Here is a 25,079-nt window from a genome sequence, read left to right as displayed (position 1 = left end):
GTTTTGAGTGGGTTTGTTTTAATTAAAATTGACTTAGGTACATTTGTTGCACTGTTCTGCTAATTTGATTAAGGCAAAATTGTCCCTCTGACTTGTCAAATTCTGCTCAATAATTTACATGCATTTTGTGACTTAAACTAGATTTTTTGGTATCACGTGTGTTTTTGCAGATATTTACATGAACATACCAGGGCCAGGTGTGGCTCATCAGAAGCCAGGTAGGATAGAAAACCTACTGGATAGTAGCTCTCCAGGACCGGAGTTGGAGACCCCTGCTCCAGCATGTCCTGGGTCTTTCCCAGAGCCTCCACCCTGTGGGAGCTGGTCAGGTGACCATCCTTATAAGATGCCCCAACAATCTCAACTGAATCCTATTGATTGCAGGAGCACCGTCTCTGACCCTCCAGATCTCTGAATTCCACAATCACAGAGAGTATGTCCAGCAACCCTGCAGAAGAATATAATTTCAGTCACTTGAACTCCCAGCCTTGTTCTTTTGAATTTTAAGCACAGCTCACGGCCATAGGTAAGGATATAGGGATGTAGATTGACAGTAGAACTGTGAGTTTCGTAATATAACTTGACTCCAGCTTAATCACCACAGACATCCTCAGTGCACGTAAAACCACATCTGAAAGGTGCTGCCAATCTTTTAGGAGTACTATAGCCTCCGATTTAGAGGCGCTGACACTCATGCCTGCCACTTCATAATAACGCTTTACAGACAGTCCCTGAGTTTAAAATGTCTGAGTTACGGACAACTCATACTTGCGGATTGCCATAAAACCCTATTATATTAAAAAATTTTGTTTAAATACAACGGTTCACAATAACGAACGTAGACATTACTTGGTAAAGCTAGTGAAAACACAGCTTCACAGCTTGTCAGCTCGACGTACAGTACAGTACTGTATGTCGTTATTACTGTGTGATTTATGTACTGTAATTTTCTGACTTGCCTACAAATTCGACATAAAGACACTAAGGGAATGGATCTGGTTTGTAACCTGGGGACTGCCTTTATTTACCATATGTCCATTAGAATGTTAGCTTTCACGTACCTGATCTCTCTCTCTCTTTTAAGGTATACACACATGAGAGGGCAGAGCACGGAGTCAGGCATTTCTCTGATTCAGTGCATTTTTCGGGGGTTAAGGGCCTTGCTCGAGGGCTGAACAGCAATGTGACTACTTGCCCATGTTCAACATCGAGGTGCCTTGCAAGGTCCTGTTCGGATGATGCCAAAAGCATGACATTTGTGAATAGTTGGCATGCTCTCTTACAGTCCCCCTCACCGGATGGCCTTCACGTCACGGCAGCCCCTTGATATTTTTTCCATGGTAGTGGAGACAAGATGTGCCCTCGACAGAGGCCCATGCCCTCTCTAAATGGCTTTGATTTTGTGCCAAGGATGTGGACTCGGGTATTGCCGCATTCGTACAGGGTCTTGTGCTTTGTAGCCTGTATTCCTGTATTGGTAGCCTGTATTCCTGTACCCCTTGTGGCTAAGCATGCACTTATATGCTTACTCCAACTCCATAAAGCATGTGTAGACTGAAGAGCCATATTCCTGCAGGCCCTCAAATAGCTGTGAGAGAGTTAGTTCACAGTTCCACAGCCAAGCTGGAATCCACATCGCTCCTCCTGAGACCGAGGTTCGACTCCCCCCCAGTACTCTGGCGTCGGCTTTCCTGTGGAGGCTGAGAAGTGTTCTGCCCCTATAATCGAAGCATACCTTTGGTCCCACTTCTTAAAAATAGGCATCTCCAAAGGTATTTTATCTACCTGCCATGCAACATTGAAGAGGTACATCAAGCATGTCTACCCAAAAACACCCTGTGCTTTCAACACCTCTGGATGGATCTCATTTATTCCTGCCGCCTTTGCGCTATGGAGACTGGTCACTGTAGCAACAGCTGCAAGCAATGATTCTGATACACCAGAAGTTTCCAACACTGCCTCCTGTTGAGAGGGCATATTCACTGGGCTTAGGAATTCCTCAAAGCATTCTTTCACCATTTGATAATATCGCCAGAGCTGGTCAGCACTTCCCCACCCTGACTGAACATAGCCTGTGCAAGATCTCGCCTCCACCTCCCGTAGCATCAAATAGTTTGCTGAAACATCACGGGAGCCTTCCCAAATTCCTCCCATGAACAAGCTTTTGCGTGCGTGACTGCCTTCGGTGCAGCCTTTCTGGCCTATTGGTGCCCTTCAGCTGTCCCTGTGGAAGCACCGCCTCCTTCTTCTGCATTACAGCTTCCTTCACCACAGCTACCCATCACACGCCCTCCTAGGGTTACTGCTGTGAAATGCACTTAATGCCTTCTACCCACAGCTCTTTGCAGCTGCTGCAACAATTGCCATGAACATCTCCCAGACCTCACTCATCACTCAGGAGGAAGTTTCCCCCGAGGTTTCAGTTGAATTCATCTCTGCACAGAAGCTTTAGGCAGACTTTTGCGGCAAACACTGATTGATCGTCTGGGTTGTCCCAGTCCATCTGGCTACCACCTAATCCCTGTCCAGAGGACTCTTTGAGCTACTTCAGGTTTTACAAACTAATTCAAAACTGAAAGGCTCCAATGATTGGCTAAATAGTTCAGCTCTGACTGACCAATAAGCGCACAGCAAGGACTCGGTGCTTAAGTGAAACCCAGGTTTTAATTGAAATGGTAGTTTATAAATCTAACCTTAACCCCAACCCTAAGTAATGATCAGTGGGTAGTTCTGTCCCAAAACCCATGTTAGACTATGTTAATCAGTCTGCACTTGAAGTAGGTTGATCCTAGGTGTCCCTGGGGAGACTTAAACCCAGGCAACAGAGCTAACCAGTGCACCCCCATGCTGCCCCGTAGGAGCCTCATTTATGCAAAATCTTCTTTTCCTGCTGCAGTTCGGTTCTGTCTGATCTATTCTGATCAGCATCATCAGCATTTATGCAGGTTCTGCCAGCTAGTTTGTTGGGTCATCACTCTATTTCATGAATAACCTGTATCTGTCCAAGCTTTTTGGGAAAACCGGGTCTTTTTGGTGAGACGGTGCTGTGATGTCATTGCTGTATTTGCGAGTGTCTCTCTTTCAGTAAAAGCTGAAAGGCCCCTGAATACATGGGTTATTTGCCACCTGAACAGCTGCACTCGTCAGATCTTTGCCCTCCTAAATAAAGACCCACGAGAACCTACTGGAACTTCTAACTATAGCTGCTTGTACCTACATCTAGTTGTCTCACCTTATTTCTATTTTCTATCTGTATTTTACTTTTATTTTAATCTTTGTTATTTTGTGATTGTGTCCTGATTGTGTTATTGATCACCACCACCTGTACCAAAAAAATCCATGTGCTTCGTGAATAAATGCATTCTGATTCTGATTTATGCCAACTGTGCTTGTAATTACACTTGTTTCCCCACAAGGTGGCCTCACTCCTCTGGTGAGAATGTCAGGTTTCAATAAGTGCTGCAAATGTTTGCTTGGGATTTAGTATAGGGATAAAACCCAAAATTAATGTTTATTCCCAGCAGAAATGTTTCTCATTACTTGTAATAATGGAAACATTATACGCACCCTATTTCTCCAGTAATGTATGTTTGAGTATTAAATACAGTATTGTGGTACCCAGTAAGAACTTTAGTTAAACTGCAACTATATTAAAAAGAAAATTTATCTGTAAAACACCAAAGTGCATTTCAGTTTTATGATATTGCTGTTCTTGTTTTTTTTTTTGTATTATTCCAAAAGTTACATAATGTGTTAATTAGCCTAACACGCTGTGGTGTGGTGATATATGTTGAAATTGTAACAAAGGTCATGCCCCCCCCTCCCCCAGCTTTTGAAGATCAATCATAGTTGTAGTGGAACATGCCATTATTCTCCTTGTCAGCAGTAAGTACAGGGCTGGCAGGATGTAGTCAGGGTGCTTTTGTTAGTCAAGCAGAGTAAATCAGCCTCACCAGGGTGCCAGAGGTAGATAGTACGGGTCCGGAAAATAAAAATCCAGACCAAGATTTTGTTTCAACCAACCAGCTGAGTACTCAACTGTGACTGTGACTCTTTACACTCAACTAGTTTGGTGAAACAAAATATTGGTCTTGATTTTTACTTTCTGGACCTGAACTCTCCACCTCGGAGGGGTGCTGCACAAGGGATGCAGATGAGAGGGGCCTGGAGGGGAGGCCTGCCAGAAGTGACGGTCGTCGGTGTTGTTTCGTTAAGTATCCTGGCCTCCTCCACCTTCCTGCCGCCACACCTGAGGTGTTTGAAAGAATCTCTGTTTTCTCGTGGCCCTTGAGTTGTGCATGTGGGTGTTAAGTCAATTCTAGTGCGATTTCCGTTTGTGGTGGAGGCGTAGGACACCAGGCACGTTTTGTTAAGAGACACCTGCAGCCTGCGGAGGCTACCCTAGTGAAAGCTGAGAGAGGGGTCATTCAGCGCAGCCAATGTGGCCTGAAGTGAAAGAGCCCCTTTGTCCCTCTCAATGAGAAGAGGATCTTGTCTAAAGGAGGCCTTTCATTCACCATCACTCAGGCTCCTCATTACAGAACAAGTGTTGCGGGTCACCCAGGCCTAGCAGGTGGAGAGCTCTCCTTACATCTGGCTGCATGTCTTCGTATGTGCCATACCAGCGGCCCCTATCTACTCAAACATCCACTCTTCAGTGCTAATTTGTTATAATCGGTATTGGGTGATTAAAGCAACCTGAAATGTGTGTATAGCCAAGTAACAAGGTAATGATTCCATAGGCTCCGCCCAAAAACTGCCAAGATATATTTCAATAATAATTCAATATAATCATAAAGCAGTGTCATTCGAGATTTAAATTTTCCCCATATGGGTAAAATGTACAACAGCTGACTTTGCACTACTTAGTCATAAATGGCCATAGTGCTGAATTGGGGAATATATCCCAGTGTCCTCTTTCCACTGCATCATCATAACTGCAGGAGCTGCAGAGGGGCTATTGTTTACTGTCCAGTCCCACCCCACTAGCATTTAGTGAACTAGCCAAGGAATTTTAGAGCCAGTATCTTCACTTAGCACTGGCTTATTTCATAGAGCGTAGCAAGCAGGTTTACTGCTTTCTAACCATCCCACTGTGTTATTCCTGCTCCTTGGGCAAATCCACGTCAGGTTTATCTGGCTGGACATCTAGCTAAATGATGTACCTTCACCCTACTTGTTAAGACAGTATCTATAGTTGGAAGCTGAACTTTTTCAGTTCCATTTGTCAGACAGTCCTAGGTTTCACGCCACAAACAGCTTTACATTTATTTATCTTTCCAGTCACCTTACTGTATTTAGTTTGGTGGTAATGAGGCTGCTTTCTTCCATTATTCTATTCATTCTCATGCGTTTTCCTGATTTTGAGAAATTAGAAAATAGATGCTCTTATTTTCAAATTGTGTTTTTATTTATATTTTGTGTCTTCTATACTGATTTTGAATTGTTTTCAAAAGTGTTGAAAGGTCTTCAGAGAGGATCCATGTCACATTGATGTTTTTAAAGAACGTATGAAATATAACAAAAAACTAATCTGACCTGGAAAACGGTATCGATTCTAAGCCATTATCTGGCTTATAAGCATACTGAACTGGCAGAAGGTTTGTGCTAGAGTAAGGGGCCTCATAATTAGCAGGCAGAGACTAGCTAAGGCTCATGAATTACTTTGAATGCGACCTTTAGCATTACTCTTTCCTTTTCTGGTGATGAATTCCAGCTGCTTCAAACATCAAAACATGTTCATGTCCATTGCAGTCCCATACTGTCATAGATTCATTTATATTGATGGCAGGCCATCCTCATGTGTTTCCTAAACGGCCAATAAGCTGCGCAGTTCCTTACTGGTGTTGGTGGAAGCGGTATGGATCAAATGACAAACTACTAAAGCCATTGTCAATGAAAAGCTTTTCTGTAGATATCAGGAGATATGTTTGCTGGGAGAGGTATGAAGCGCGTGTAGAGAGCGTGGTGTATGGATACTGCTCCCATTGTTAAGAGGTTCACCAAGGGGCCTCTTGAAGCAGCTATCAAACAGCCAGTTGTCTACCCCATCCCATGTTTCCAGAATAATGGCATTTGTTATTTGCTGGCAGTATTACATGTACAATCTATATGTTCCCAGAAATCCACTGAATTTATTTTTAGTCACTTATTACAACTAAGGAGAACCAAAGAGGTTGATTGCTGGGAAATTTAGGTTCAATTCTAGCCCCATTATTGTTCAGCATATATATAAATAACCTGGGTCGGAATATTCCAAATTCAACTTTTCACCTTTATGCTGATGATACCGTGATCTACTGCTCTGCACCTACTCCAGCAAAGGCTTTTGAAAACCTTCAAGTTGCTTTTGACAAAGTACAAGAACAACTTTTTCACTTACAACTCAGTTTAAATGCGGACAAAACAAAACTTATGTTCTTCACCACCTCAAAAATAGACAGACTAACATTATCTGGAAAAATTTTAACAAGGGATGGTCACCAAATACAATTGGTGTCAAATTTCAAATACCTAGGACTTTTAATTGACGACCATCTGTCTTATAAGGAACATATTAAATATCTAACAAAAAAGCTGAAATCCCTTTTAGGATTCTATTTCAGAAACAATTCATGCTTTTCTTCCCATGTAAAACTAAAACTAGTTCAATCAACTTTTTTACCTATCATCGATTACGGTGATGTAATATACATGCATGCATCTGCTCATTGTCTTCACATGTTAGATAGCGTTTATCATGGTGCACTGAGGTTTATTTCAAACAGCGGTTCTCTAACTCACCACTGTGTGCTTTATGCCAAAGTAAATTGGTCTTCATTACAAGCTCGTCGCCTCACTCACTGGCATATGTTCATCTATAAAACCATCAGGGGTAAATTTCCTTCTTACTTATCCTCACTCCTATCCTGGAAGCAAGGACGTCATAACCTTTGCTCGATGGACTTCTTAAATCTGGTTGTTCCTAAAGTAAGAACCGAACTAGGAAAGAAAGCCTTCAGGTTCTCAGCACCTTACTCATGGAACAGACTTCAAGTTGAACTCCGTTTACACAATTTAATACCCCTCAAGGAATTTAAAACTCTTCTAAAGACTCTGGAATCGAGGTTATCTATATGTAATTGTAAATACTAACTATGTTTTCTTTTCTTTCTTGTATTACTTTGTAAGACTCTGCATTGTCACTGTGTTGCTGCCACCTTGGCCAGGTCTCCCTTGCAAAAGAGATCTGTGATCTCAATGGGACAAACCTGGTTAATTAAAGTTTAAATAAAAAAAAATAAAAAATAAAATTGAGGTTTCGGCAGTGTAACCCTAAACAGTTAACTTTTAATAAATTCTTTGTTCTGATTTGGGATCAGATTGTTTGTCACCTGCTGATGAATATCTTAAGAAACCTGCATGCTTGGTGAAAGAAAATATGTCTTTATATTGTTCCTGTTGCACAGGAAGTCATGTGATCTATGACCATTTCCTGTTTTTCTAGGGTTTACATATGATGTCATGCAAATGCAAAATCCCTTTGTCTTTCAAAGCGCATTCATCTCAAAGTAGATTAAAGGTTGTTAACCTTTACAAAGTAGGTAATAGTGAAAGATGGAAAAGTTGTTTTAATAAATTATCAGTGAGCACAATCAGCACAATCAGGGAAATTATAAAAAAAATTATAAGCATGGAATGATAAGCATTTCCTAGAAGATAATGCATCAGCACAGCACAGTGAGACTTATGTTGACAGAGATAAAAAATATTTAAAAACTCAAGAAGTTTCTGAACTGCATAGTTTGCTTGAATCTTGGTGCTTTAATATTTCAGAATTGACTGTCAGAGACCACCTGCATCACCTGAAGCTTTTTGGAAGGCTTATTGGAAAGAAGCCACCATTCCTGAGACAGTGCTACATAATGCAGCACCTGACATTTGCCAGGTTTCATTGGAATTACAACTGGAACTGGAATTTGTGAAGCCTACATTTCCATTAAAAATAAAAAATCAAACTAAATAAAGACTAAATAGGACTAAGTAATGGTATTTGAAAAAACTCAATTAATTTATGTTACAATAAAACATAACACGTGCGGCATTAAGTCCACAATGTTTGTTATACATTAACGTTTAACTCATCTTCATACCAGTTGCCGATGATACTGTATATCTTGTGCATTATCCAGGTGTAGAGCTGTTTCTGTCAGGCCTGCTGGGTTTTATAGTCCCTCTGGTTTTTTGTATTATCTCTGATCACAGGGAAATTAAATCTGTAATTATTTATCTGCGCCAAATAAGATCAAAGGGGCCCTTTCCCTTAATAAGACGTTGCCAATGCCTTCTCCTCCACCTCCACATTAAGCTAAATTGTTTTCTATCCAGCTTGACATTATTCATGCTAAATATAAATATCTATTGTCTGCAAAGTGGTTTGCTTTGAAGTTCGTTTGGATTGACATTAATGGCAAAAGTAACTAAATTTGCACTCAGGTACGTTGAGTTAGTACTTTAATGTTGATATTCCCTTTGAATATTTACTTATTCAACTTTCCTAAATACAAATTTAGTATTTAGGAATATTTTATATTCTTGCATTTTTATGGGAGTGAAGTTTAAAACCTTAAGGCTTTTATAATGTACTCAGTGGAAAAGAGTCTGTGGTGAGTTATTGATTTTAAAACTTCTTTAGTAATACAGTATATGCCAAAATAATGGCTTTATTAATGTTGATCTTACTGATAAATCATATGAATGATATGAGACTTATTGGCTTGTATCTACTCTACTGATACAACAGGCCACCCGCAAAATCCCTTTGTCTTTCAAAGCGCATTCATCTCAAAGTAGATTAAAGGTTGTTAACCTTTACAAAGTAGGTAATAGTGAAAGATGGAAAAGTTGTTTTAATAAATTATCAGTGAGCACAATCAGCACAATCAGGGAAATTATTAAAAAAATTATAAGCATGGAATGATAAGCATTTCCTAGAAGATAATGCATCAGCACAGCACAGTGAGACTTATGTTGACAGAGATAAAAAAATTTTAAAAACTCAAGAAGTTTCTGAACTGCATAGTTTGCTTGAATCTTGGTGCTTTAATATTTCAGAATTGACTGTCAGAGACCACCTGCATCACCTGAAGCTTTTTGGAAGGCTTATTGGAAAGAAGCCACCATTCCTGAGACACTGATTTTCCCAGCCTCCATATCTGTCCAGTTTTATTGTAGCTGTTTCTGTTTTATTAGAAAACAAATCAATGTTTGTCTTCTTTGCCCTCAAACCCTCTGTGAATTATTGTACAGTTTTAGACAGAGTGTCATGTATCAGTATTAATGTAAAACACATTATTGGCTTTCACATATGGAGAAAACAGCCGCAATGCCAGGTCATCTGCCCACTGGCCTCTGAGGCCTTAAGACAGCTCACTTCAGGCAGCGGGTAACCTGTGGGACTTAGGGCTGCTGACTGGATGGGCGGCTTCCAGATGAGGTGCACAAAAGGCACTCAGGAGCAGAGGATGGAGAAGCAGGAAGGTAGGTGCTAGACCAGATGGGACAGGCAGCACTAAACTCCACACTCTATAGAGACATTCTCTCAGTGGATCAACATGAGAATAACATTAAAGTGTGGTGTGATTCTCTCTGCTGAGCCTCAGAAAAACCCCGATCACAGCAGCAGAGAGTTTGGAGCGTCCCTCCCATTGTCCCTCAGGCCAATCCGATCTGCATTTGACCAACTGGAAACCAGAACAAAACCAGAAAACTCACCGGAAACCTAAGAACAGGACAGCAGCTGCCCAGGACACCAGCTGTGGAATTCTAATCAGGACCATGAACTCGGGAATAAGACAGCAGCTAACCAGGACAAGAGCCATGGACCATAAATCCAAAGCCACAAACCCAGTGATCATGTGGCAACACTGACAAAAACCCAGGAGGAACACAGACCAACTAAACCAAGCCCCACCGACTAGACTCTGCATCGAATACAGCTCTGCGCCTATGCTGTGAGAGAGACTATGATTACTGAGCACTGAGCAATGCTCACTGCTCTGTTTAAATGAGATTAAGAGTTAATTACCACTGTCTCAGAGCAAGATCACAGGCCAGGCGCAATTGCCTCATTACCAGTGAGGAACAGGTGTGATACAGAGCTGAACAACAACACTTTGAAATGGACTGTTCCGGACAGGGGAGGCAATGTGGTGACACCATAGTAAGTGTGGTCACCTCATACCTCTGGAGACCATGTTCTTCCCGCACCATCGTGGTCTTTCCTCCCACGGTCCAAAAACAAAGGACATATACTGTAAATGTAACTATGCATTTCATTGTATAATACTGTTCTCAATGTATGCACTCAGCAAGACAGTAATCACACCGAGTGGCAAGGTTGCATCATAAAAATAAATGCGTAGCTGTAGCGCATCTCATGGAATTACCCTCAAAGAACAGCAGCTATAAGCAAGCAAATGTTCAAATGCTGTCTAGATAATAATATGTCTAAAAGCAGACCATTTCCTAGTTTTAGTTCAATTGGCAAATAATGTATTTTATTTTGCGTGTTTTATTGCAATTTGTACCCTTCAAACCACAACTGCAGGTCCAACTGGGCATAGAAACATTGACCTTGTATCCTGGACATGTGTGTGTGACACTCAGCTATGTCGTATTTGGAGTATTTACTCTTAATGCTTATAAAAAAACAACAACATTTAGAAATAGCAGGATGCAAAACCTTTCACTATAATATTATGTTGAACTCTCTGACGACACGGCACTTAACCAATCAGAGAATGAGAAGACAAAACGGATGGGGAAGACGGTCACTGGTCCCGACGATTTCCGAAGATATTAGAGCGAAAAAGCTTCCACTCAAAAAAAACTTTCCTATAGTTTCAAGAGCTAATTAATAATGTAAAAATGCACATGACATATCCATATATTTATGCTGGAATTATTTATGATTTATGGCATTTTTTTTCCTTATCAGCGTTTTAATTTAATAAGCGTTTTTAATGGAATAAGCTGATCCTTTTAATGGAAAATGTTTTTTTAAATAACTAGTGTTATCTACGCATGAAACAAAACAGCCAAAAACACAATATACAGGCAAGCCAGAATCCTTAGAAATAAATTAATAATAACAAATTTTGATCTAAAACAACACATCTGTTTGTCACCCTCTTTAGTAAGATGACTCTCCTTCAAATCTAAACTGGAGTTTCCTGATTCATGTATAAATAGAATTAAGTACGAGCCTAGACGAGCAGAGCTAAATTTGGAAACGTGTCCGATCGTTAATTATGCTGGAGCTATTAATTACGATTTAAATGTTTTCATCGGAAACACACCGCGTTCAAATGGAAAATGCAGAAAAAGGTGGTCCGCTGTTAAAGAGTTAACCGCAGAGGGCATGGCTGTGGAATACAGAGCAGTGGCGAGCGGCAGGATTGGCTTTAGGCTTGGAGGGAGCACACAGGCGCTGCTCCACTGTACGTCTGTAGATTGTATATATGTGCCATGAATGAGGGTGTGATTGAAAACGTGCCGTTCTGCGGATGTGTTTTTATATTATTTGCGTGCGTTTGTGGGTTGTCAAGCTGTACCACACTCCCTGGGTTAACGGCATCACACGTTACCGTTAAAGATGCGCCAGTGCCATATGCTCTTAAGGATGCTGACGACTTCGGGGCAAACGTGAGCGACAAAATTATAGCCATGCTGTAAGAAGTACCTACATATTGCTGTACTACAAGGGCAAACCGCGTGCTGCTCCTATTACATTTCATTTTAAAACGACTGAAATATTTGATATCGCAGATATGGAATGAACGGATAAAGCCGGATAAAAAAAAATTAAAAAAACATTTTCACCTTGCTTTTCAGAGGTGTGAACGATTTTTGCAAAAGATCCTTTTTGGCCAGTTTGAGAGCGGCGAGAGATGTCATAATGTACTTCTTTTAGTGTTTTTTTTCTAAGATTGCACACTTACTGCGGTGAAGGTCCTCCTACTATGTAATTCTCAGTTATACGAAATAGCCTAAATTTGGCTAGATTTGCATGAATGGGAATATACCACTGATCGCTCTCGCAGCATCCGCGTGTTTTGATCGGCATCCGAGTTATTTTTGTTATGAATATATCATTCTTGTTTGAAACGGCAAGATCGAGATATAGGGAATCAGAGTTTTTAATTACGCAAAAGAAAGGAACTGTTTATGTTTTTTTTTTGCCAATTTGACTGACGCACTGTGGTATTTTCTGCTGTTTTCTTTAATATTGAAATCTGTGCGAATAGACATTTGAACTTGGAGACGCCATCCCGAAGGAATTTGATTTTTATGGTCAAGTGCAAGAAGGCAGCGAAAATCGGGTTTCTAAATAAGGAGATTGAGCCTTAGGATGGAGGGTCGTTGGGTCACTAACGAAGATTTCCTTGTCCTTTCCGTGTAAAGGCTGCGGCTGCATCCAAGAATCGATACAGGTACAGTTGAAATGTGGCTACATTAAAATCCCTGCCCTCCATGTGTTAATCGTTCGTATCCTAGTTTCCAGTACGCGCCAGCAGGGGAGGGGATGGTGAAAGATATGACCGCGTGTTTGGCTGGTTTGTTTGTGTCATTTTTGACTAGGATTTCACATTTTTTTCTTGGCTGGGTGTGTAAGACTGCAGTGAGAGTTAATGCCTGAATCGACCCATGGTTGTCGGTTACTCCGTTAGTCTGTATGTTTTTGCCCAAGTATTTTAGGATGAAAGGTTAATCTCTATTTATCTGCGCTTGTAACCTACTTAACCTGTAGCAGTGGGTAATACTAACAGGCATATGTATCTACGTTATTATTCAATGGGCGTTCCATTTTAAAATTAAGTGCCAAGTCAAGATCTGTACTCATAATAATCATAACACTTATATCCTAAGTATTCCATAAATTTCAAGGTAAATAATAGACTCCCTACCATTATTAGTCTGTATATTATCTGTAGTGATCTATAAAAAAAAAGTTTAAACACAGTCATCCGCTTGCAAATTTAGATAAGATAGAGGATACATGTTTGAGGCCTGTGATGGAAAATAGTCCAGTATAAACAGAAAGGAAATACAAAAGGAAAAAAATTAGGAAACAAATAGATTGTATACATAAATATAACTGTTATTCAAGGCTTCCTTCACATTTAGTCTAGTTTCCATATTTCAGAATTAATTATTTGGAATTAATAGTTATCCATAATTAATAATATTGACATTTTCCAAAATGTGAGGGTGTCTCAGTGGACAGCCTCAGGGCGGTGGGGTGGGGTTTGGCTAGGGCAGGGGTTACCAGCATTTTCAGTGGTGTTCCTGGTGATCAGTTGCACTGAACATAATTGGATTGGGGGCCCAAGGTGATGTATTTTCTTGGGGGCCAAAATTTCTAGCCGCATCCCTGCCAGTGATAGATTGCCAAGGTGTTTCCTTGCTTCCTGTGATAAGCTTATTTATGTGTGATCATTCATTCGTGTTATAATAATTCAAAACTGATGGAGTGACACATCTGGTTGCCTTGTCGTTAGTCAGCATCTAGATCAGAGGTGGCCAATCTTATCCTGAAAGGGCCGGTGTGTTTGCGGGTTTTCGCTGCAACTCCCTAATTAGATTACTAATTAGAGGACTGACTGACTGAAGAGTCCCCACACCTGGGTTTGAACAGCTGACCTACAGGTTATCCCAAAAGCCTGCATACACACCGGCCCTTTGTGGATAAGATTGGCCACCCCTGGTCTAGATCATCCAACAATGCTCCTAGACCCTTCTGGCTCCCCTTTCACCTGTTCTGTGACTTTACTAGAGCTTAAGTATATTTTTGCTATCCCATTATTTCCAAGTAAAACTCATTTCAAAGTATCACCTATTTCTGCAACTCAGCCTTTTCCTTCCGCTTTTTCCCAGCATTCTCCTTTTTTCTCACCTCACAGTTGTGGGTATAGTAGCCACAAAATCTTGTTGCTCCATATATCCCTCTCCCCACCTCTACCTTTTATATCTTAATCTTCTCAAAGTGTAATTTGTCACATGTGTTATATGTCACTGAAGGCACATTCTAATTTCCTAATGATTTAATGGCTGTGGTTTGGTTTAAAGGAATTCGTGTTCTGTTGCTGCCGCATTTCCCATTCTCTAATCTTATGATTGATATCATATTGGCTACTTGTTAAACATCCACTTGATTTAACGCAGTACCATGTTGTGAGGTTTTTTTCAGCGCGACACTTTAAGTCCTCACCCTGCACAGATCACAGAGCCCTGCCTTTGAAATTATTTTTTTAGACTCTTCACATGCGAGCAGCCAATCGCAGAGTGATATCAAAGATGAGGGCTCACCACTTGCCCACATCACCCTGCTCCTCTGGCCTCCCTACTCATTACCCATATGGAAACATTCATGCATTTTATGTGGTGGGGAAAATTAATAATGAAATAATCCATAAATAACCGGCCAGACTGTTTTTCTTCCCTACCTCCCATCCTCTGGGGATTTCGGGTTCTCTTTGTGTCCTTTCTGTATTTGCCGGCTTCTCGGTGTCTGTGCTCCTTGGGCGTTTGAGGAAGCTGGTAGTTAGGACTGGGCTGCGGGAGCATCGGCGGGGCGTGGGGAAGGTGTCAGCAATGGCAAGTATGAGCATGTGACACGGAATACGTGCAGCAGATCTACTGACAGATGTGCACAGGAATGCGCACCGAGGCAGAGTCTGTCAGCTTATTTCTGCATGCTGGGTGAAAACGGCAAACCCACAGCTTTTTCTCGGAAGTCCTTGTGGCCCCTTTCATGCGTTTCCCCTGTTTTTAGCTGGAGTGGTGTTGAGGTGGGTGGGATTGCTGGGTGTCCGTTTGGATTAAAGCTGTTTGACTCAAATTAGAGATGAGGGGAGACCCACAGGCAGGAGAGCGGGGCGAAGGAGAGAAGGCGGGGCTGCAAAAACACAGATGAGGAGAGAAAAAGAACATTTTTAATGGTAGGTAGAGAAAGATGAAGGGAAAGATGGAGAGAACGAAAAAGGGTGAGGAGGAATGAAGAAGTGTGCAGCGATAGTATAATTAGGGCAGTCTCTGCTTCCAGTTTCTAATTAGACATTCAGGGCAGTGCACACCCTGCCACTGGAGGCTTACTGAATATTTTAATCAGAGCCTAAATCAAAGTCTTTTTTTCATCCCTCTCCCGCTCTCTTCTCCTTCTGCTGCATGTGGGACAGGATGTGTGCTGGAGGAAATGAGGGCCACTGCGAGCAGATCGCTCTCTCCGCTGATTTTTTCATGCAGCCTGTGAAGGTGTCGGGCAGAGAGTGTCAGGTGCTCCGCCAGGCTGGGGATGGGCTGTAAGCAGAAGGCCGCACCCAGCCCCCCCCCCCCCCCACCACCACATGCTTCTCCCAGGGGTCACTGCGTCTATGTGACATCACACAGCTGGTATTGTGCGATCTTGTTGGCATCACAGCTTCTGCTGTTGAAGAAACAGAACCGATCATGAAGTCTAGGAGTATACAGTCCAGTTCTTGCTTATGTACACATTAATAAATGAAAGACAGGATGTAACTTGGAGGACACCAACCCTCATTATATTGCCGGCAGTGCAATGGATCTCTCTAACTTTAATCAAACATGTGAAATTTCCATAAATATGTGCAACACTGTAGGATGGCAACAGTTTATGCCGGATGTCCTTGTCCTAAGGCACCCTTCTGCGGCTTTGCCACATTTTCTGCAAGTCTCTCTATGTGTCTCATCTGTGCGTTTAGGGACATAAAGCCTGTTTGATAAAATTCAGATATTTTATCAGGTTAGCAAGTTTTAGGAAAAAAGTTTAGTGTTTATCCTATAAGGAAGGCTATTCATTTACAATATTAAATTTAACTGGATATGTTATTTTTAAATGGAGATGAAACCTTTTGTATTTTTAAGCTGTGTGGTGCTTTTGGCCGTATTCGCTGTCTATCTCATGACTATATATGGAGGGGCGACTGCACTACCGTGCACAGATTTCCTCTGTTAGTTTTTGTTTTGAACTGGGGCAGGTTTAATGGGGCACAGAGACAAATTGCAGAGAGAGTAGCCGTGATGCATGCAGTCTCTCATGTGCTCTGACAGGAGTTTATGCTGATACAGATGCGCTAAACCTTTGAATCAGTGGGACAAGCAAAATTTTGGTCCCTACCAGACCCGGCGTCTGAGGGGGACGACCGGGGAAGGTATCCGAGGCTCAGCCCAGGGTGGGGGACAGGAGAGACAGTGATCCCTATGCCAGGGGCCCCGTTGAAATAATTTTGTCCTGGGTGCAGGAATCAGGAACACCAACCCTGGTCCCTACTAGAGTGGGAAGGAAGTGATATTGACCGGCAATGCCAGAGGGTGTAGAGGATCTGGGGGGGGGATGCATCACAGCCCTGTCTCTGGCTGCTATGTTTCTCCTTGAGGCATGAGGCTGTGAAGTTATGGATGGCTGGCTGTGCGCTGCTGGGTCTGGGATTTCCCTCCCTTAGCACGTGGACTCCAGTGACCCTGGGGTCAACGGCTAATTCCCACCATTGCTGTAGCAGAGTGGCGACGCTAATCTGAGCTGGGGACAGTCGGCTGGACAGCTGAGACCACAGACCCAGGAGCCGTTCACCGCCTTATGTATTGCACAGCATTCATCTGCTGCTGGAGCAGATGCCAGAACCCATGTGTATTTGGACAGGCTACGGCTCTGTAGTGATCGCTAAGCAAATGTCACTGAAGCTAAATAAGAAAAAGCTAAAAGGAAGCATCCATTGCCAGTGTTTTCTCACTCACAAAACGTGCCTCTTCGTGAGAGAAATGAGCTGAACTTCAGCCCTGGAGCTGCAGCTACACCCATGAGCTGATTAGCATTTGTTCATGAAAGGGGTGATGACACTTCAGTGAAACGACCCAAATAATATTAGGTGAGTTTGATAGCCTTTAGAAACACATTTCTCCTGTAGCAGAACTCATGTACAGTCAGATCCATCCATGCAAATGAGTTGAAATTAATGGCATAAAGAAAATAGATTTTTATTACAAATAATTACAAAAAAATGATAAAATTATACAAAAAAATCATTCCCTGAAACACCTGTATGTGTGATAAGAAAAAAGAACAGCCCGTGGGAAATGTTAAAGAGGAAACGATAATTCTTATACTTTCAAGACCTAAAAATACACTTCAGATCGTCGCTTGGAATCAAGGGAAGTTGATAAGAACCTGATACGTTGAACAAACCTTTTATACACACTTAATTTAAGCAGTAAATTTACTTGTTTTTATTAAATAATGTTAATCAGATTTACTAAGGAAATCATCCGTGTGAATATCACTCTAGCAAAGAAACATAAGTAGCTGAGCTTGCTTCTGTCTTTATGAAGAGTATATCATAGTTTCGCTGTTCTCAGTAATTAGGAAAGAAGGCTATGCGTCCTTAGTTGCTCATCCTGTAAAATATTGCTTCAGAGAGTTTCTCCCGGGGGACATAAATGTGGCCCATCAAGCACATTCGACACCCAGCACTGGTCCAACATCATAGAGAGTGATGGTCAGTGGAACTGATCTTATGATGCATTCCATTTGAACTTGTAACTCAGAAATTCCAAGCTCCTAGTCAGAAATTTCAACTGGAACGCCCCCTGAAGTCAGAATTCCTACTTGAAAAGTCGGGGTAATCTACACAACTTCGACCTCAGAATTCAAGATGGCTGCACCCTTTATCAACCGAAGTTAAAGCTGTAGTTTTATACTGCTTATTAGCACATACGTCTTATTTGTGGCTCATTAAATCGGTCATACACACAGTACCATCCAACCTCTATCAGAGGATGTGTCGCTAAGGTGTTTTTATGGGCAATACACCGCGTAATGTGTTGTTATCGACAGATATTGCTAACAGTTGGTACCAATTAACTGGGCTCAAACTGGGCCCTGTTTCAAAAAGCAGGATTTCTTGCTTAGCCAGGTAACTTGTCAGATTTAAGGTAGTCTTGGCTAAATGTAAGTGAATAAAGATTCAGGCCTTGTAAACTGGGGTTAATTAAATTAAAGTTATCAGGCTAAACAAGAAAACTTGCTTTTTTAAACAGGTCCCTGGTATTGCTAAATGGCAATGACTTGCTGTTCTGGAAAAGCATTTAACTCGCGTGTGACATCATTCCCTGCTCCAACTTCCGACCTCCGAGGTAAATGGCACACAGCATTAGATATGTTTGAGGAAATAGCACAGTCTTTGTTCATAGTTTTTGCTGCAATTGTCTTAAAATTTACAGGTAATTTCACAGGTGCATTCAGTCTTGATAGTCACCTTGCACTGTATTCATATCACTTATAATGCAGATAGCAAATGTAGTTGAAATGAAAGTGGTAGAGAGTATGCGATAGTGTTTTCACCGGTGTTTTGTGAAATAACTAATTAAGCCAATCACGAGGCTCCCATTCCAACTCAGAGGGGGACACTAGCACACGTCTTCCAAAGCTACCAGACACCTACTCTTTTCTCTTCATAAGCTGCATCGAGCAGCGTAGCACTCTTGGAAGAAGTTACTGTTTCCCTGAGACTCGAACTGGACTGTCTGGATTATGAGACTGTCAACTACTATGGTTATGCTGAGATAATTCAGGATCATGCAGTGCCTAACTTGCAACTAAACCTCCATACTTCTTATGTCTTAAAACAGAGGTGGAGAACCTGTTCCATGGAGGGCCGGTGTGGGTGCGGGTTTTTGGGATGGCCTCTCAATCAGCCAGTAATAAAGTTCTTAACTCCAGTCCTGGGGACCCACTGTTATTGGCTGATTGAGAGGTCATCCCAAAAACCTGCACCCACATCGACCCTCCATGGATCAGGTTCCCCACCCCTGTCTTAAAGGCTCAATTGAGAATGAAATGTCTATTTTTTGTGTAGCATTTTATTACCTAAATCATTGAGAGTGCACTCTCTTCTTTCTGGTTGTGAGGAGTGATGCATTAACCTGGGCTCTTGGCTCCACACATTGATTAGTAAGCCAGTGTTACTTACGGAGGCAGCAGCCCTCGTAATACCATGCTGCAAATGTGTCTCGTGTGAAGAACCTGAATTGGCAGTAATTCTTGGTTTGTCCTGACAATGGCTATGGATTTAATGTCTCCCCATGCAGCTCTTGGTGTCCCTTCAGAGGCCAAATGGACCAGATATTATATATCAGGGGTTTGCAGCCTTTTTTTTTGAACCAGGGACCGTCTAATGAAAATAGACCAGAGGACAAACTACCACAATGCTTGAACTTGAAGTAGCAAAAATGCAACTTTAATTCTTTTATTTCAGGCAAAATCCTTACATGCATCCCTCAATCAATCTACTGTCATCATTGGCTTGGTATCCAATGATGTTGGGATCCTGCCCTCTGAAATATTTTTATGTGATGAAAACTAAGGTAAATAAGTTTAATGGATCATATGTACAAACACTAAACATGGTACCTACCTAGAAAGAAATTTAAATGAGAATAAATTTGTGTTGACTGTTACACAGACTGATGATTGTTCATTAAATGGTCTTGTGTGCTAGTATCTTGGACTTGGACTTGCATACTGGACTATCTCCTTTTAGTTTTGGAAGTTAATGAGGTTTTGTAATGATGGTTTTAGCAGTGAGTGTTAATATACGGTGCTGCAAATTTTGTGTGGAGATGCTTAGAACTGACATGCCCGTGTTTTAATCTCACAATGAATGTCCCTCAAGATACAGCAAATCCTCGTGTTTGAACATTTCAATAATGCTGCTTCTGTACCATTTCTTTATTAAGCTGCAATTTTCTGATAAGCAGATTAGGATTTCCTTTTCCCAACATCCTTGACAGCATTAGCACATAGATGGGAAGCTCCAGTCCACCATGTTTGCATAGGTTTTAGTCACAATTTGTTATATTTTATACTTCATAATATTATACACTCTAAGAATCCCTGTTTGCTTTTACCAGAATTTGCAGATCAGTTGCAGATCATTTTGCTGTTCTGGAGTGTTTTGTTTTAACACAACTTTACAACAATAATTTAGACTCAGGCCACATTGATGAAATGAAGAAATGTCCTTCATGCAGTGCATCTAGCATTCTAGCATGCAACTTGGAAGGAACAATCACTCTGAACCCACACAATGACAAACAGTCAATTGTTCCCTCCTGGATACATTGGGTCATTCTGAGTAGGTCAGCCCTTCACTGTGATGTCAAACACCCTTGACAGTGTTGGACCATTGTGTGTTTCCTTGTGGATTACAGCATTTGTGACAGGTAGGTGGCTGACAATCATTGTGTGAAACACCTCAGCAGGGTAAAAGGTATTAGAACCTTCCACGGACGTCAGCGACAACCTAGATAAGCCATCAGCATTAGCTATCAGCATTAGCATGCTACTTCATCATTTTATACTCAATGCCATATTGATGAGCTCCTAAAAAGAGCGACCATAGCTGGAGACGTGCAGCTGTCATGACTGAGATGCCCGTCTGGGGGTTGAATATTGAAACTAAGGGTTGGTGGTCCATTCTCAGTGTGAACTTTCGTCCATACAGATATGAATGTGATTTCCTCCCACCCAATACAAGACTAAGGGCCTCCCGATCAATTTGTGCATAATTGCACTCAGATGCTGTCAGAGATCTAGAATCAAAGGGTATCGGCCTTTCTGAGCCATCTGGGAGCTTGGGGGACAGTACTGCCCCAATCCGCTATAGTGATGCGTCACATTCTAGCCTGAATGTCAAGGAAAGATTAAGGTGGATGAGCACCTCTTCTGAGGTTATAGGTCTTTTTGACTCTTGCAAGGCTTGTTCACAGTTCTTCATCCAACTCCACTTGGACCCTCAGGGGGTGCAATACAGTGGACAACTTCGGTAGAGATTTGTGATAGTAATTTAGTCCTATGTATGATCGCAGCTGAGATACCTTTTTGGGCAGTCGGGCCTTGAGCATTGCATTAGTTTTGTCGTGTGACTTGCAAAGGCCATTTTTCATCAATAACATGTCCACAGTAAAAGATCTCCTTGTAGAAGAACTCACATTTCTCTTTGTTAGCTCTCAGTCCAAGCTCACAAAGTCTGGTGAACACCTGCTGCAGATTATCTAAATGATCTTTGTCATCCTTACCAGTCACAATAATATCATCTAGGTAACATTGCGTACCTGTGATACCCTGCAGCACTAGGTCCGTTGTTCTCTACCAAAGAGCAGGAGCAGACGCAATCCCAAAGACAAGTTGCTTGTACAGGTATAGTCCCTTATGTGTATTAATCATTAGGTATTTCCTTGATGACGTCTCTACTTCCATCTGGCGATATGCTTGTACCAAATCAATGTTAGTGAAGCGTTCACCGCCTGCCAAGGAAGCAAAAATGTCTTCTATATGTGGTAGAGGATACTGCACTCTGAGAAGGGCTGGATTCACAGTCACCTTAAAGTCCCCACAAATGTGAACATTCTCTTCTTTTCCTTTCTTAATTATCGGCACTATAGGCATGGTCCAGTCGCTCCAGCTTTTCTAGATTTTTGCAAATTTTCCATTTCTGCCTCTACCTTTGACAGCCTCTTAGCTGGGCTGCTGCTACACATCATTACCTTTATTTCATGCCATCTCCCAAACCCACTCACGGCCAAGCAATGGTGGACCCCCATTTATCAGTACATACAAATCTAACAGTCCTTCCTTGTCCTCGTACTTCACATTTACTGTCATGTTACCCTTAGGAATCACCATTTCTCCTGTGTAGGTCTTCAACAACAGTGAGGTCTTTTGTGGTGGGGTTTCGGAGAACAGCCGCTTATACTCAGTAACAGAAATGACTGACAAGGCGGAACCAGTGTCCAACTCCATTCTAAGTTTAACACCAGATGCATCCACAGTGATCCATATCACTCTGCGCTTAGGCTCTGTAATATTGAGCAATTCAAGACACAACCGGTCATCACTGAATGTGATTTGCTTTCACTGTCATCTGATTCAGTCACCTTGTATACATTGGTCGTCTTACACCTGTCTTTGTGTGATTTTTGTTGCAAGAGATTTTTTTCTCAGTCTTACATACTCTCTCAAAATGTCCCCTTTTATGACATCTCCTGCACTCCTTGTCCTTAAACCTGCAATCATTTGCTCCTGACATTTCTTTTGTTGTGCACCCTTCTGCTGTAATTCACATGCACTCTTTGCTGCTGTCTCCCTACAGATTGCAATGTTTAATGCACATTCTAAGTGTCAGAACCTTTTCAGACCAAAGTCTCCTTTGCGTACTTTCGCTAAACATTCCACAGACAAGTCGATCTTGCAACGTGTCTGACAATCCGTCCCAAATTGACAGTGTTCAGAAAGTCTATGCAGTTTTGTTACATATTCGGCAATAATTTCACCTTGTAATTGACACAGATTGTGAAGTCTAAACCTTTCGGCTATTACCAGTGGTCACAGGCTTAAATGTTCTTGCAAGGTGTCAGCAATATCGTCGCATGTTTTGTCTGCTAGTCTTTCAGGCGCCATCAAACTATAGAGTAAGCTGTAGGTTTTCGCCCCCATCAATCTCAGCAATGCGGCCATCTTTTTATCCTTTGCCATGTCAGTTGCCTGGCAGTACAGTTCCAGTCCTCCGTGCTACTGTCAAAAGCAGTAATGGTTCCAGTAATAGACATTTTACCCTGCACCACCATAACTTGCATCTTACAGGCTCGCACATTCCCTTTGCTGGCAACCGTTCCGCTCTGTCTCTCGATCACTTGTACGCTTTTCCGCCGTCTGTCCTCGTTGCCAATTTGTTGTGTTTTTCACATAACACGACTTTTCAACAATAATTTAGGCTCGGACCACGTTGATGCAGAGTGTCGACTTTTTATTACCAAAAAGTCATTGCACCGTCGTTTCTAACAGCCGGAATTCTTTTTATTACTTAAATGACACGTAACACAGCGAAGTCTACCTCCGCTCATTAAACAAGTACCATTACCATTCACATACATTACAGGGGGTTTCCCCTCAAACTACTGTAAATCAATTTGTTATTTAATCAGGAAAAAGGCACCAGTGAAGATGTGTGCTGAGTGCCATTCCATATGAATAATTACGAAAAGATACTTTCAGTATGAGAATCTTCTGAAACAAGTGGCATGGTGGTACAATGGAAGTCCTGGGCGCACTGTGAGTGTGGTTTGCATGCTATCTATGTTTCCTTCTGCTGCTCTGGTTTCCAGTTACTGCCCAAAGGCATGTGATGATATGAATTGCCCTTCATGGAAATAGGATGGATCTACTGAAAAAGTGCAGAGTACAAACATAGTCCTTTTTGGTTTGGTCGAATCAATAGCAGTCTACGTTTGGCTGACTGAGTCACTTACTTTGGACAGTTTCCAGTGACTCACCAGAACTCATTCAAGGGTCAGAACTTAATTTCAGATTATCAACCCAATTGTGGGATTTAGTCTGGAAAATCACTTTTAGCATATTGTTAACAGTTACAAGAACTTTGCACGCTTTATTGATAATATATTTCCTGTCATTGTACAATTGCTGGAGGTTGTTTTCTGGATGCATATTAATATTGAGGAGCTTGTATACATTATTAGCCATCATAAGAGTCATTTTAATATATTGTGGTTGCATATGATCTTTTCCATTTGACTTTTATTTAAATTTTATTTAACCAAGGGCAGTGAATATTGTGGTGTTCATACACGATCTATTGAACGCAAAAGGATGCTACCGTGGTCTAATGACAAAGGGGCAGTTGGAAATGTGTTTATGCATAATTTTGCATTTCACTGTGAAATTCTGCAGCTACACCCAGTAACAGTTGGGATTACGTGCACTGACTGACAATGAAATCCGATGACCCCAATTCTGCTTTAACTCCTTTTATTAACATTTACATCCTTTCTCTGCCATTTAACAATTTAACTATGACAGTTAAACACAAATTGGAAAATGTCTTAGTTTCAAGTCAAGTTTTAAATGGGGAATGCTTGTATTTGTATGAATGTTGAGGATGAATGTTTTTAATTTGAAAAATCCGTCCGTATGGATTCAGATAATGGCTTTGTCACTGTTTTTGTGGATTTGTTGACTTGTTCAATGCACTTATGAAAAGGTGTGCCAAAAGAATTCCTGGATCGTAAGGTCTGGTTTGCACTGACAGATTTATTCAAATATTTCTGGAGAGCAAAAAAGACTGAAGAGACGGGATTGAAAATTTTCAAAGGGATTGATGAAGCGAGACAAATGAATTGGACCGGTGAGAGAAAAAACTGATATAACTACTGGTAGAGGTGTGTTATTACAGAGAGGCCTGGAGGAACTAGACTATGCTTCTGTCCACATGGTACGGTTTCACCACGCAGTGGTCCGTTCTTCAGTTCATATAATGGATGCTTTTCCATTTCAGATATTTGCATGCACTTGTCAGCGATTCTTGACCTGGACTGTTCACACAAGAATGACCCCTCTGGCTCAGCGAACACATCTGGATTTTAGTCACTAATCGTAATGTACACCATCGGACCACTCTTGCCCTCATTGTCGCCCATTCGTACCCCATATCCCCCGTCCCTCTGACAGCGCTCTGGGGGTGAAAGGTTATTGGCTACATTATGGGAGCTGCCTGCCTGTGATATGCCGTTATTTATAGAAAGGGATTTTCTACTTTGTTGCCATGCAGTGGTTGCTTTTGCCATTGACCGTCTTCTTTGCTGTGTAGCTTTTCCTCATTGTGCGACTGAGCTTATTGAGCCCCGTGGTGCTGGGGAGAACTCGAACCGTGACAGATCTCATTGCTTCACTCAGGCATAAAAATTTAGGTCATGTTTTGAATCAAACGCCTAGCTAGCATCAGGGAGCGAGTGAGAGAGAGAGAGATAGAGAGAGAGAGACGCACAGGGAGATAGACATTGACTTCAGAACATTCCAGCTTGTGTCTGTTTGACTGGCTGAAAAAAAAATTATTAGATGCGTTTGCTTGTAGGATGCTTGTTAATGTTTTTATTTTCTTCTGTGGTGCGGCATTGCACCAAAATGTTAGATGTGCAGGGAGATGGTAGTGGAATGAAAGCAAAAATGGAAG

The 25,079-nt window shown here is 41.6% G+C and overlaps 1 protein-coding gene across 1 annotated transcript in view; it reads left to right on the top strand.

Moving 5' to 3' along the window:
* The first annotated feature begins 11,448 nt into the window (after positions 1-11,448).
* Positions 11,449-25,079, top strand: part of ccdc120a (coiled-coil domain containing 120a) — a 42,527-nt gene continuing 28,896 nt past the window's right edge. Inside the window, exon 1 of the mRNA XM_023835867.2 lies at positions 11,449-12,473. The gene's annotated coding sequence lies outside the window, so the exon portion shown is untranslated. The remainder of the gene's footprint in view (positions 12,474-25,079) is intronic.

Source organism: Paramormyrops kingsleyae, chromosome 6 (assembly GCF_048594095.1).
Source record: "Paramormyrops kingsleyae isolate MSU_618 chromosome 6, PKINGS_0.4, whole genome shotgun sequence".
Classification (NCBI taxonomy): domain Eukaryota; kingdom Metazoa; phylum Chordata; class Actinopteri; order Osteoglossiformes; family Mormyridae; genus Paramormyrops; species Paramormyrops kingsleyae.
The sequence above is the reverse complement of the archived record's forward strand: the minus strand, read 5'-3'. Positions and strand labels throughout refer to the sequence as shown.